This window comes from Gallus gallus, chromosome 8 (assembly GCF_016699485.2).
Source record: "Gallus gallus isolate bGalGal1 chromosome 8, bGalGal1.mat.broiler.GRCg7b, whole genome shotgun sequence".
In the NCBI taxonomy this organism is placed as follows: domain Eukaryota; kingdom Metazoa; phylum Chordata; class Aves; order Galliformes; family Phasianidae; genus Gallus; species Gallus gallus.
The window spans coordinates 2104695-2116691 of NC_052539.1; the positions used below are offsets into that span (position 1 = coordinate 2104695).

Below are 11997 nucleotides of genomic sequence, written 5' to 3' on the forward strand. Positions count from 1 at the left end.
TTATGAAGTTAAGCTCATTTTTAGTTGGTTCTTCAATGATTTCAAAAATACTTCATTTACTTTAGAGTCATCCTCCCTTCCTTAGCATCCAAAAGTTTTTTTGGTTTGTTATCATGTTTTTTTGGTTGGTTGGGTTTCTTTTTTCTTTCTTTTTTTTTTCTTTTGTTTTTTGTTTTTTTCCTTCTGGAACGGGTTGCTAGGAATAGATTTCAAACTATGAGAGCTTTGCTTTCTTATTTGGCTCCACTGGCTGACTATAAGAATTTTTTGAGACATTAGATGTATTTGCTTGAAACACCTGATTACTGAAATTCAAATGGTTCTTCAAGCAGAATTCCTAGCAAGGAGGATTTATGACAGGGAGATTACAACATTTACTTTGAAGAAAAAAATGTGTGTTTAAGAGAACCATAAACCTTCAAATGAACACCTCCTTCAAAAAGCCCCATCTGACAGCTATAAGGGATTTTTTCCTGAAGTGAATGTATTCAAATGAAGTGGAAAGACTTGCAAACGGTACAAGGCAATTGCTGCAAACACTGCTGTAGTATTGAACAAAATATTCCTGATTTTCACTGTTTTCTCAAAGAAATCAACTATTTCTTTCACCTACACTGAAGCTATAGGCCAAACCCTGTAAATCTTACTGAAAAAAGGCATTTTAGAGACCTCCTGCTGGTCTTCTGCACAAAGAAAATGACTACCGCAGTGAGGTGAAGGGCAGAATGGAGATTGAAAACACAGTCCATATGGAAAGAAAAACTGCATTTAAAATGCACCCAATAAACACTAAAGATCTATTATGCTGTATTTGAGCAACATTCAATTTTTCACACTGTTGCTGACATTTATATATCCATCTGTATGTATATAAAGGCACATGCGTGCAACCATATACCCATATATGTGTATATAAAGGCACATGCAAAGTGTATACACACACTTCATTCCACATGGAACCATCTAGATTAAAAAGCCTCACCAATTTTACTTCTAGTCATATCAAACGGGATCCTACACATTCCATGCTATCATTAGCTAATAGTTCCCCAAGTTGTGGCCTCTTATTGCTGCATGCTTCAAATCAACTTTGTGAACATATTAAAACTGTTTCATGAAGAGTAGTCCAGAAAAGATAAAGTAATGCCCCTTTCCGGGAAGCATTCAAGTCCAGGCTGGATGGGCTCTGAGCAACCTGGTCTAAAGGGAGGTTTCCCTTCTTACAGCAGGGCAGTTGGATCTAGATGATCTTAAAGGTCCCTTCCAACCCAAACCATTCTATGATTCTGTGAAAAGATGCAGATAAACAGTCGTGTCTACTCAGGCAATTCAAAGTTGCATCTTATTTTTTGTTTTACTTTAAAAATAAAGTCCCCTTCTGGTTCGTGCAGAAATTCTTCTGCATCTCACATTTTATATTTCTCATTATTTCTGAGCTTAGCCCCAGAATGCTTTGGGGAAAGGGAGAGAGACCTCAAATTATTATCAGAGCAAGACGTAGGACTGCCAGAGCTTTTCACCAACGTGTGCACATGCACACACAACCACGTCTACACATCAACAATTATAATCCCGTTGTGGATTCTTCCCTGACCCATAGCTACCAGTAAGAACTGGCACAAACAAACAAACAAACAAAATCACACAGCGTATATCTGGTATTTTGGTAGATTTCAGAGCAATATCTTCCCACTACTACACAACGGTATCATTCAGCCTATACACAATAACACATTCTATATTGTAGTCTGGTAACACTTTTCAAAATCATAAGAACAGTAAGAAGTTACCCAATATCTACCAAATATTTTCATTTATCTCCTTTAACAATTGGAAAGGAAAATTTTTCATTTATTTAATATCAGATTCATTTTTAAAACTACCCTAAATAATTCTATACTATGAATAATCTTAAGTTCCCACTCAATTCATTATATTAGCTGGATGCTTCATATTTCTTAAAATCATTCTGCCTATTTGCAGAGTACAAGTATAAAAATCCATTTTTCTATATATAATACCCAACACATGAACTCTATGAAAACTGAAGGTTCTGTAACCACAAACATCAACATAGATGAAAATAATATTACATTAGCATTTCCATATCACTCACTGTATAATTATCAAGTTACCTCTGAGATAACCAAGCCAAAGTGATACTGTTTCTCATGAACACTTGGATGGTGAATTCTGAGGGTGGGTATCAATCAGTAACTTTCTGTTAATATTTAGAGTTTATGAATTTGCATGCAGAGCTATAACTGAAAGCAGCACACCAAGTGCTTGCAAAATTGTGCACAAAGATTTGGATGCACTTAATTCTTAGAAACAAACTCCCCAGTAACTTATATTATGGTTTTCATTTTTTCCCCTTAAACTTCAATTTGCTCTTTTGATGTTTTTTTAACAGAAAAATATTTATATTTCCAGTCTACTTTAAATGGTATTTCAAGATAAAAATATTCTCAGTACTTTACTAAATTTCCATTAATATATTTCTGATACCATTAATTTATCAATAATGACACCTTGAACAATAATACACAGAGCGCAGAGGAAGATCAACATACCACAGACTGTGAAGCTAAACAAAAAAAGAGAAGTCTTTGAAAGCTAGTCTCTTAATCCTAGCATATGACTAAGATAACAGAACAATATAATAATCACTTTGTAGGGACAGGGAAAGATAAGTTTACATGATCTTCAAAGTCAGCATCAATTCCCAGGCTAGCTCCATGCTGAAACTGTTACCAGTTCTTCCTGTTTTTAAGGCAAAGGTTTTAGTTTATAATGCTACAGAGTGACTCTGCCTTTCCCCTCCAAGTCATTCAGTTCTTCAAGAATTTCAAACATTTCTGTTTTGAAATATTCTTTTCTGTGTGAAAGTTTCCTCAAGTGCAGAGACTATCGCCACTCACCTTCTATTAAAACTGAGCACTAGGAATTTATGTGATCATGGCAGTAAATGCAAACACATCTTCCAACTGTTTCCTAATACTCAGACTTATCTTTGCTCATATGTCAACGCCTGCCACTTTAAGGTTTCCGTGACAGAGATTATGATTTAGTAATATTACTGAAAACCACAGGCCTGAAAGCATTTATAACTGTTTGTGATTTCACAGGTGGACATAGAGCCTCCTCAGGCCTCTCCACTTTCCCACACAGTGCTCCTTGAGAGCTTGACCAAGCTGCTGGAAGGCAAGGAGCTAAATTATCTTCCACCCTCAGATGCTGATAGGGTTCTAATACACTTAAATTATGTTCCTACAGAGAACTGTGAAAGTTTCCCTTGCAAAATTGTTTTTCAAAGTAGTTTTCTACAATAAACACATTTGTCTGTCAAAGAACCTGTTAGGATGTTATGAAGATTTGTGAGACCAAAGCCAACATGACATATCAAGCCAGAGAATAAAGTTCATTTTCACACAAGCCTTCAGGTTTGTTGGTTACAAACCAATCAGATAATATCTGGGGAGGAGGAAAGTTCATCCCTTTATTTTTTTTTTAATCTGAGCGCTTCAAAACAGCTAAAATTTGTATAGAGGAAGTCAAAGTTACTGTAAAGCATCAGGTTTCTGAACCTCTTACCACCAGCTCTCCTCCCATCCTGTAATTCACATACCTATTGACACCACTTTCTATGCTGCAGAGCTTTCTTTCTTCAGTATCATCTGTGCCATAATAACAAGTGTTTCACAAACTGCAGAACTGTAAAAGACATATGTGAGAGGGTAAGAAGACCAATATCAAAGCTATTAAAATGAAAGTAATTTGCATTGCACTATTACAAGAAAAATGTAGTGTTCTACCTGCAATGCTTCAAAGTATAATAAAGCCCATTCCTATTTTTTTCTTAAACACAGAATATGTGCATTATGAAAAATATATCAACCCGTTGGTGTTAGAGCCAGTAGGCACAACATCCGAAGTGCATGACACTGTAACACAATACAGTTATTTGTGTACAGAGGCGAGTGCTCTCCTTTTCTCCCCTCTAATCACTGCAGCTCACAAGAACTACACCTTGCCCTTTCATCACCAGTTGTCTCTCTCCTGTTCCATTGGGGGATCATAAAAACAAGGTTGGATAAGAGATGGCTGCAGTAGCCTATCCAAAGATGGTACTGGACAGCCAGCACTTAGCAAGGAACCACTGGTAACTACAAAATGCATGTGCTGCTCTCTGTACTACCACAGGTTAGTTCATAAAGCCAGCATCACCTTTGTTCTGTAGGCGAGGAGAGGACAGAAAGAAGTAGAAAAAAAAATTTCAGAGAGTTTCAGTACTTGGGCATAAGGTGTTCATCCCTACCTATGAAAGGAAGAGAACTGAATAGGACAGATGAACGCTGTTGTAATATTTTCAATTCTATGACACAGATCTACAATCACCTCTGCTATTAAGCGGAGGAGTTCAGATGGCTTGGAAGGAAAAGGTCCAGACAGAATAAAGCCTATTACATGCTAGGCCTTTACTGAAGAATTTCAATAGATTTAATTTCATTTCAAGAGGGTTTTGAGAGCCAATATTGTGTAGCCTTTTATCAAGGGTTATCATAAGCACGAAGCTGCTTTTTTTTTAATGCATCTCTTGAGATTTTTCAAAGCAATGCATTTTCTTCTGACAGACTTCTATTAGAGACTGTGCAATGGTCTGTGAGAACGGGTTTAATTTGTGCTGCTTCTGCTTTTCTCCACAGTATCAAAAAAAGAGCAATGCAAATATTCCCAATATTCTCAGACAGAGACCAAGAAAAGTTTCTTGCTTTCATAGTAGCCTAATTCTAACTTGTTCTTCAGCAAAAAAATACGTGATCCACCTTGCCCTCATGATGACTGCGAACCACCACACATCGGTGGTCAGAACATTCCTCTCTAGAGAGGTGTGCATCACCACCAATGTCCCAGTTCTCTGCAGGGCCCAAAAACACTCTGCCAACTCCCCAAATCCTTCTGCTGCACAGTCATTTGTTCCTCACACCTTCCAGACAAAGTCTGACCCGTTATACGTGTCTGCAATAACTACAGAAATACAGCGCCATCTTCTCCACACAGAGGCCCTGACAGAAACGTACAAGGGGCTCTTCCACAAGCAGCCGCTGCTCCAAGAGCCACCATTAAAACCATAATTCCTACCAGAAATTAATGTCTCCAGCACAACAGTGCTCATTTTCTTCAACCCATCTCCAGATGCCTACTATCCCACAAGAAGGATGAGTCTCAAACAACACTGGGCCAACAGCAAAATTTAGAGGCCTGTCCCACTGTTCCTCTGAAAAAGCATTACACGGGCCGCAACTTCTCTGGAACTGCTTTCTGCCAGCTGTGTTCTCCTGTCCCAACCCTCTGGCCTCAGAAAAGCCCATAAGTCATGCCTTACTCCCCTACCTCAGGCAGCTCAGCCCACCAGCTCGCATCGGACCCAGCACCAGCCTGGCAGCAGGCCTACAGGGAGCAAGCAGCTCCAGGAGCACGGAGCTCTGCGCTGAGGGACCGGTGGGTTCCCGCCTTTCACTGAGTGGGAATCGCTGAGTGGATCCACAGGAGATGGCTTCCTTCTGTGCTCAAGGCCTGACAACCCACATATAACACTGCTTTTCTGTAAGATTTAACTATTAGCGAGTTCTGTCTTTCTGATTGCAGCTCCCATGCTTTTTCTTCACATGTTCTGCCACAGTACTTCTATCTCAAAAGATAATCTGCCTAAAGGAATGCTTTAAAAATGCTACTTCTGGACTAGAAACACTGACTGTTTGACGCATTGTGCCAGTACCCAAAATATTCACCAGAGCTGGCTTACAGAAAATTATCTGATGTGATTTTTGCAGTGCCAGTCCTGAAGGTGTAAGAGAATAAAAACATCAGGAAGGTCTTAGATGCATGCCCTTACCAGTTAAAATAGCAAAATTTCTCTCTGCATTTTCTAGCAAGGAAAACACGAAGTACATTGTGCACAGATCTTTTGTGTTGCTCACTTTTTTTTAGAACTTTCTGTACTTTCCAACATAAATCATTCAGCTTTAAAAGAAAGACATCTGACACCGAGAGCCAGGACTCGTTCAACACACTGTAACTGTGCTTAGATTAGCTGAGCTCTGAAATTACCTTCAGAAGCAAAGAATTTGGAAAGAAAAGCAAAACTAACGGTGAATTTTGACCTTTTCTCCAAGCATGGAAAGAGGACAAATGCTATACAGAAAACATAGAAACATCCTCACCAGCCAAATTACTCTCTGCAAAGCAAAACTCAAACTCCTGTAAGCAGCCAAGGAACTGAATAAAAGAAGTGTTTACTGCATCAAGTCTTGATGAGAATAGCCCTTCCCCCTCTAAGATGAGGGAGTGACTGACACGCAAGACCTGCTCTCACAGCAACATGAGGAGCAAGAGACATGTAGAACAGAAATACCAGAGACACGATGTAAAGTGATGATAAATAGACTGAAGTTAGCTCATGTTCTTGTTTCTTTGATGAAGAATGTGTACGTTCCTTTTTTTTTTTTTTTAGTTTTTTTAAATTAAACTAAAAATCCTAGAAGGTATGGAATGGTGAAGGAATGGTAGAGATTTTAAATGTAAATATGCAAACATGTGCGTGTCAACATATAATTATACTAGTATGTAAGTACACGTACATTTTTCCTGTCAGGAACACTAATTCAAAATCAGGTCTTAAATAAAACAAGAAAAATCCCATCTTCTTCATGAAAGGATCAGGAAAAACATCAGGAAATGTTGTAAGAACTAGGCAATGTCTACTCTGGGCTTAAAGACAGATTGCCACTCTTCAGCATTTTTACACCCCAGATTTTGTGCCTTACCTTTCCAAACGTTCACATGCTTTATGTAGACTAAAAAAAAATGCCTTCTGTCTTCCTATTGCAGTATTAATATTTTCAGTAGAAGAAAGGAAATTCTTCTTATTCCCTTTATTCATTTTCATTTTAAGCTGGAAAAGCCCAAAGCTGGAATGAAACACAATGAGATGACTGAGTACAAAATTAAAGGTCTTGTCAAAGGTCAGCAAATTGGCTAAGTGTCCTTTGAGTTATATATGAAGCAGCAGCATATAAGTACAGTACAGAAGATTACAGGTTCAGCTTCTCCAGGCTGCAAGCAAAGCTGAATTACTTTCTTTGTGATGTCTTTTTTCAGTTCAGTAAATTTAACTGTAGATAGCACTAAACTCTTCTGATATATTACATTTCTTTCTTCAAGTGAGTGTTGAGCTGCAACATGGATGTGAGCTTTTGGTTAGCCTACACAGTTCAAAAATATATTTAAGTGACTCCCCACTTCCCCTCTCCTCCCAGCCTGCCTGCACAGATGTACTGGTGGAGCTGCAAACTTCTCTTTGAAAAGGCAGTACTGCTAAAAAGTCATCAAGGGGATGTGGTAAGAGAAGAGGCATGCTCTGTGTGCCAAAGGGTAGGAAAGAAAACAGTAAATAGCTGCACTAGGAAAAGATGGAGGAAGGGAGGGGAAAGAAACACCTGAAATGAAACTGCAAGCTGGGTCTGGCTAGGATGGAGTTAGTTTCTTTCCAATAGCCTGCATGTTGCTGCTGTGTTTGGGATCTGTGACCAAAACTGTGTTGGTAACACACCCAGTGATAGCACACTACCAAAACTTGCTCTGCTTCTCACTCTGCCCCAACGAGGAGCAGGCTGATGTGGGCAAGAAGTGAGAGAATACAGATGGGACAGCTGACCCAGAAGAGCCAAGGGATACCTTATGCCTCATGCCACAAGGCGCAATGAAAGAACTGGGGAAACATTCTTGCAAAGCAGCCGTTGCTCAGGGGCTGGCTCGACATCACTCTCCTTATGGGAGGTGGTGACTGACTTGTTTTTGCAATACTTGGGTTTTGCTCTTTGCTTGTTTGGTTTTCCATTTATTTCACTACTTAAACTGTATTTAGACCCATAAGTTTTCTTGCTTTTACTCCTTCTGTTTTCTCCCTCACGCTACTCTGGAGGAGTAACCTGGCTGGGGCTTAGTGACTGGCCACTGTGAACACATCATACACTGAAAAAAGGTGACAAAATCACAGTTACACCAATGATCAAGTTACAAATTGATCTCAAACTGTGGGTGACTAAAATTGCCTTTTTTTTTTTTTTTTTTTTTTAACTGTAGTCATCATATGATAATTAAAAAAACATATTCTTCTTCATTGGTCTCCTTGCAATTAGAGAGATTTCTAAAGATACTAATTCAGTAGTTCACATGGGCTTTCTCTGAATGCTCATCCAACTATAGAAGTGAACATAATTACCTGCATTTGGACTGCATCAGCCAAACTTAGGAAAAACCACAGGCTGATTAACAGGTAGATGCTTAATATAGGGTGCAGAGACTGCTAAGCCAGTCAGAGCTGGGCCTTTGTCAGTAAACTTGGCCAGACACTATGGCAGCAAACCTTCTGTCAGCACACTAATATTTGTACATCTTTGCTTACCTATTTGTTCCCATACTTGTTCAGGCTTCCAGGTAAAACTCAGGCTGCTGAGGTCAACTGCACTGAAGTCAACAGAGCGAGAGCATCACTGCTAGGAAGCGCTGTAGTGAGAGTCCCGAATTGCAGACATAATTATAACTTCCATACAAAGTTCAAAACTATCTTTTTAAATATAGCTGTCTAACTATGAGAGATAAGAACACGATTTTGGGAGGCACGTGATAGTTGTTGCACACAGTTTAAGTTATGCACAAAGCCTTTTGACACTAACGCTGACAGAAGCAGCAGAACTGTGCGCTATCTGATCTTTCTCAACATGATAGCTCTGACTCCACTTGAAGATGCTTCATTTTCACTAGAAAAGCAGTCCTCAGTATGGTGCAAGCTATACAGGTGTGCACAGTGCTTTCTTTTCCTTACTTAGACCTTTCTAGAGCAAAGAAACAAAAGACGCACATGCTGATACACAAAAGCCTCTGTGCCACCCGTCCTGCCTGACACACTATTTTAATGCTTTAGCATTGAATCAGTCACTGCTTTGAAGCCACAGCCTGAATGAAGCGCACTATTTAGTACTCATATCAACACTATTTAGAAACAGTATTTTCATAATTAAAAAATAAAGTTACAAAAATGTGCGTGCTTAAGGAAATACAACCACACAGACAACGCATGGGAGAACTGCAGCTTGAACACGTTTCAGCGGAAACTCTGCCTGTTGCTGTCCTACATAGAGAACAGTCTGCGCACATGTAAACCACAATAAAAGGCTGCTGCAAGCACTGCTTGGCGGGAGATGCATTGAGAAGCTGTTTTATTCGCGCAAGGTAAGGATCAATCTGAGTCATAGCAAGCAGACCTTTTTCCAAGTAAAATAATCTGAATTACCTGGGGTGAATTTACCCATTGCCACCAACCTTCCTGCTGCAGACAGAAAACAGCAGCTGCACAGCCTCCATCTAAAGCAGAAACGGCTGACTTAGAGCGTCTCTGCTGGCCAAGCTGCAGCTGAGCAGGGAGGTGTCTGCAGGGTCTCTTATCCCACATAAGACTCTAAGATTCATTTCACAGAGCCACAGTTTTGCTTAGGGGGAGCAAGAATACCACAACTGTGCCAATCTTCCTTTATGTTGGTCAGAACAATCAGAGAAGGCTCACAAAACTCTGGGTAGTGACAGAGCTGGATGAGATGCTGAAGAGGGAAATGGAGACACCTTTGAAAGAAACCTCTCTGCCTTCACTCCCTCTCATAACATCTTTGTCCACATCAGTCATCACATCACCTTCTCTTCTCTAATTAAATAAGTCTGGACCTGACTTGGGAAAAAAAAAAACAAAAAAAAACCTACAGCACAGAAAAGTTACTCATTTGCCTGGGTGATGAAGTAGGAGTCTGGTCAGTCAGGGGCTTACCCTACTTAATTTTAATGAATTATCCACGAAGTGGCATACACATAAGGTGCCATGTCAAAATAGTCTGACATCATCACCATCATCGTCAGACAAGCTTCAAAATGAGTTCTAGGTGGCAGTAAGCGTGGAGCCTAACAAGTTGCCTATAAGCATCAGTCAAAACTCACCCCTGAGGGAGACGTCCCAATATCTGCTCTGTCAGAAGGGATCTCGGGATTGCATGCTGTCCTCATCCACATACCTGGAGCACCCATACAAAAACTAACTATAGGGCAAATTATGAACTGAGATTTTCTTTATTTAGAACAAGCATTGAAATATGTGAATGTGATATTTGCAGCCCAAATGGCCTGCTTTGGAAATGAATGCATTTTTGAATGATGGAAGAACTTGGTAATCAGTTCAAAGGTGGACATTTTTTTTCCTATAAAAATTCATCATATGTAACTGTTTTCTGTGAAACATTAAAATCAACAGATTTTCAATACCAGTATGGAGGCAATTACTGAGGTCCACGCAACATAATTACTGCATTGAGAACTGCTCAGAGAAATAGAAGTAGCTCACTGCTGGCTGTTTTAGTTAAGTCCAGAAGCTCTGAAGCAGCCGAGTTTGGTAGCAGCTTTGTTTCATTTCTTGTAGCACAGAGATTTGCTCAACACAACCCTTCGCCTTGAATACACTTTTGATGTCTGAGAAAAGCCTGACAACATCTCTGCTTCCCACTTAATTTTTAACTAACTATTGCTTTCAAGTTCTGTGCCCAAGTTTGCTGTCCCAAGTTAACCAATTTTTTTTTTCTTAATACTTTCATTTTCCACTTCTGCTTTTCTTTGCTGGTCAGATTACTTGGAGCTGAGCTCCAGCAGCACAGCGGGCTTCCCGGCACTGCAGCTTGCACATTTTCTGTACAACTGATTACCACTTCCTTTTTTATTTCTGAATAAAATAAGCTTCACAGATACGCATTAAAATCTTCTAAAAATAGCGCCCTGTCTGTTCCCTTGCATCGAGAGCCGATCTCTGATGTCAGTGCTAGAGCTGGGCAGACATCTCGCCTGGTTCCTGGATGAGGGTTGTTAACACACCGTAAGGAGTGGGCACCTCCCCAGGAGTGAGCCTGGGCCACAAATCACAAAGCAAAAAACTTCCTTTTCTCAATGCTACCGCCATGCAGAGCGCAGCTGAAGGCGGTAACAGGGCAAGAGGCTTCTCCCTTCATTTTCCCACACACCCACAACCACTTGGGAAGAAAAAGCCTTCAAAACAATACGCATTTCCTTGCAAAAGTCAGGTTGCTTACGTGCATGCAGTGAGCAAGAAGGTCGCCACAGATTTCCATTACAAATCTTGACACGTTCCTCTCCCATGTAATGCCCGAAGTACCTTTTACAGCAAGATTTGATTCTGTCTTAATATATTTTGAATCCTCATTTAAAATATGATTCTGCTGCTCATTTGTGCAGCAGCACACAAGTCACCTTCCCACCTCAGGGCACAGATGTGCACTACAGCCAGGCTCCCCCCATTTGACTGCTCTGTGTGTTAGTAGGGCTCGAAAGGCACAGACATGGACCAGCAGCTACCCCTTCCCAGAGTGTGCATCCCTGAGCCCACAGCCACCCAGCACAGCACTTGGCTCCCTGGGGAAGCACACCTGCCCAGCACAAGCCTATTTAACCCACAACCCTTGACGAGTTCATTTCCTGTGAACGTTTTGCTTGAAGAAAATAAAGTAAAAAAAGAGAGTGCCTTCAAGAAGCAACGTGAAACAAAAGCCTACAACCAATTCAACCAAAACTACGTATGGATTTCGCCAGTCTGATTCTTTACATTCATAGGAAGCTTTATTGAAAGCAAATTTCAGGAGCCAAAATTATTTTTCCCCTCAGTTCCTCTCACAAGGTTAACTATATTCCACTTCAGCAACACAAGATTAAAAAAAACAATGCAATCACAAGCCACTTGAAGTGCTTTTCTCCTCTTTTCCCAGAGCATGAACCAGACACTTTGGTGACCCTAAGGAGGAGGGAAGGTCCTTGTAAATCTAGTTGCTGTTTCTCCAATTACACCAGCAGCCTTTTTTAGCAGAACGAATCCGGACAGAGCAGGCTGGT

General features: G+C 40.2%; 1 protein-coding gene across 7 annotated transcripts in view; it reads right to left on the reverse strand.

Moving 5' to 3' along the window:
- The window catches only part of PTPRC (protein tyrosine phosphatase, receptor type C), an 81222-nt gene extending 69691 nt beyond the window's left edge, over positions 1 to 11531 (reverse strand). For 4 of the 7 annotated variants that reach the window (XM_046944236.1, XM_025152740.3, XM_015290233.4 and 1 more), the window contains exons 1-4: positions 9356 to 9428; positions 8468 to 8568; positions 6828 to 6971; positions 3629 to 3714 (exon numbers count right to left, since the gene is read on the reverse strand). The gene's annotated coding sequence lies outside the window, so the exon portion shown is untranslated. Of the gene's footprint in view, positions 1 to 3628; positions 3715 to 5394; positions 5523 to 6827; positions 6972 to 8467; positions 8569 to 9355; positions 9429 to 10047; positions 10122 to 11183; positions 11267 to 11369 lie in introns of those variants that run through there. The other 3 variants (XM_046944231.1, XM_046944230.1, XM_046944232.1) reach the window with 3 other exon arrangements.
- Positions 11532 to 11997: the final 466 nt, after the last annotated feature.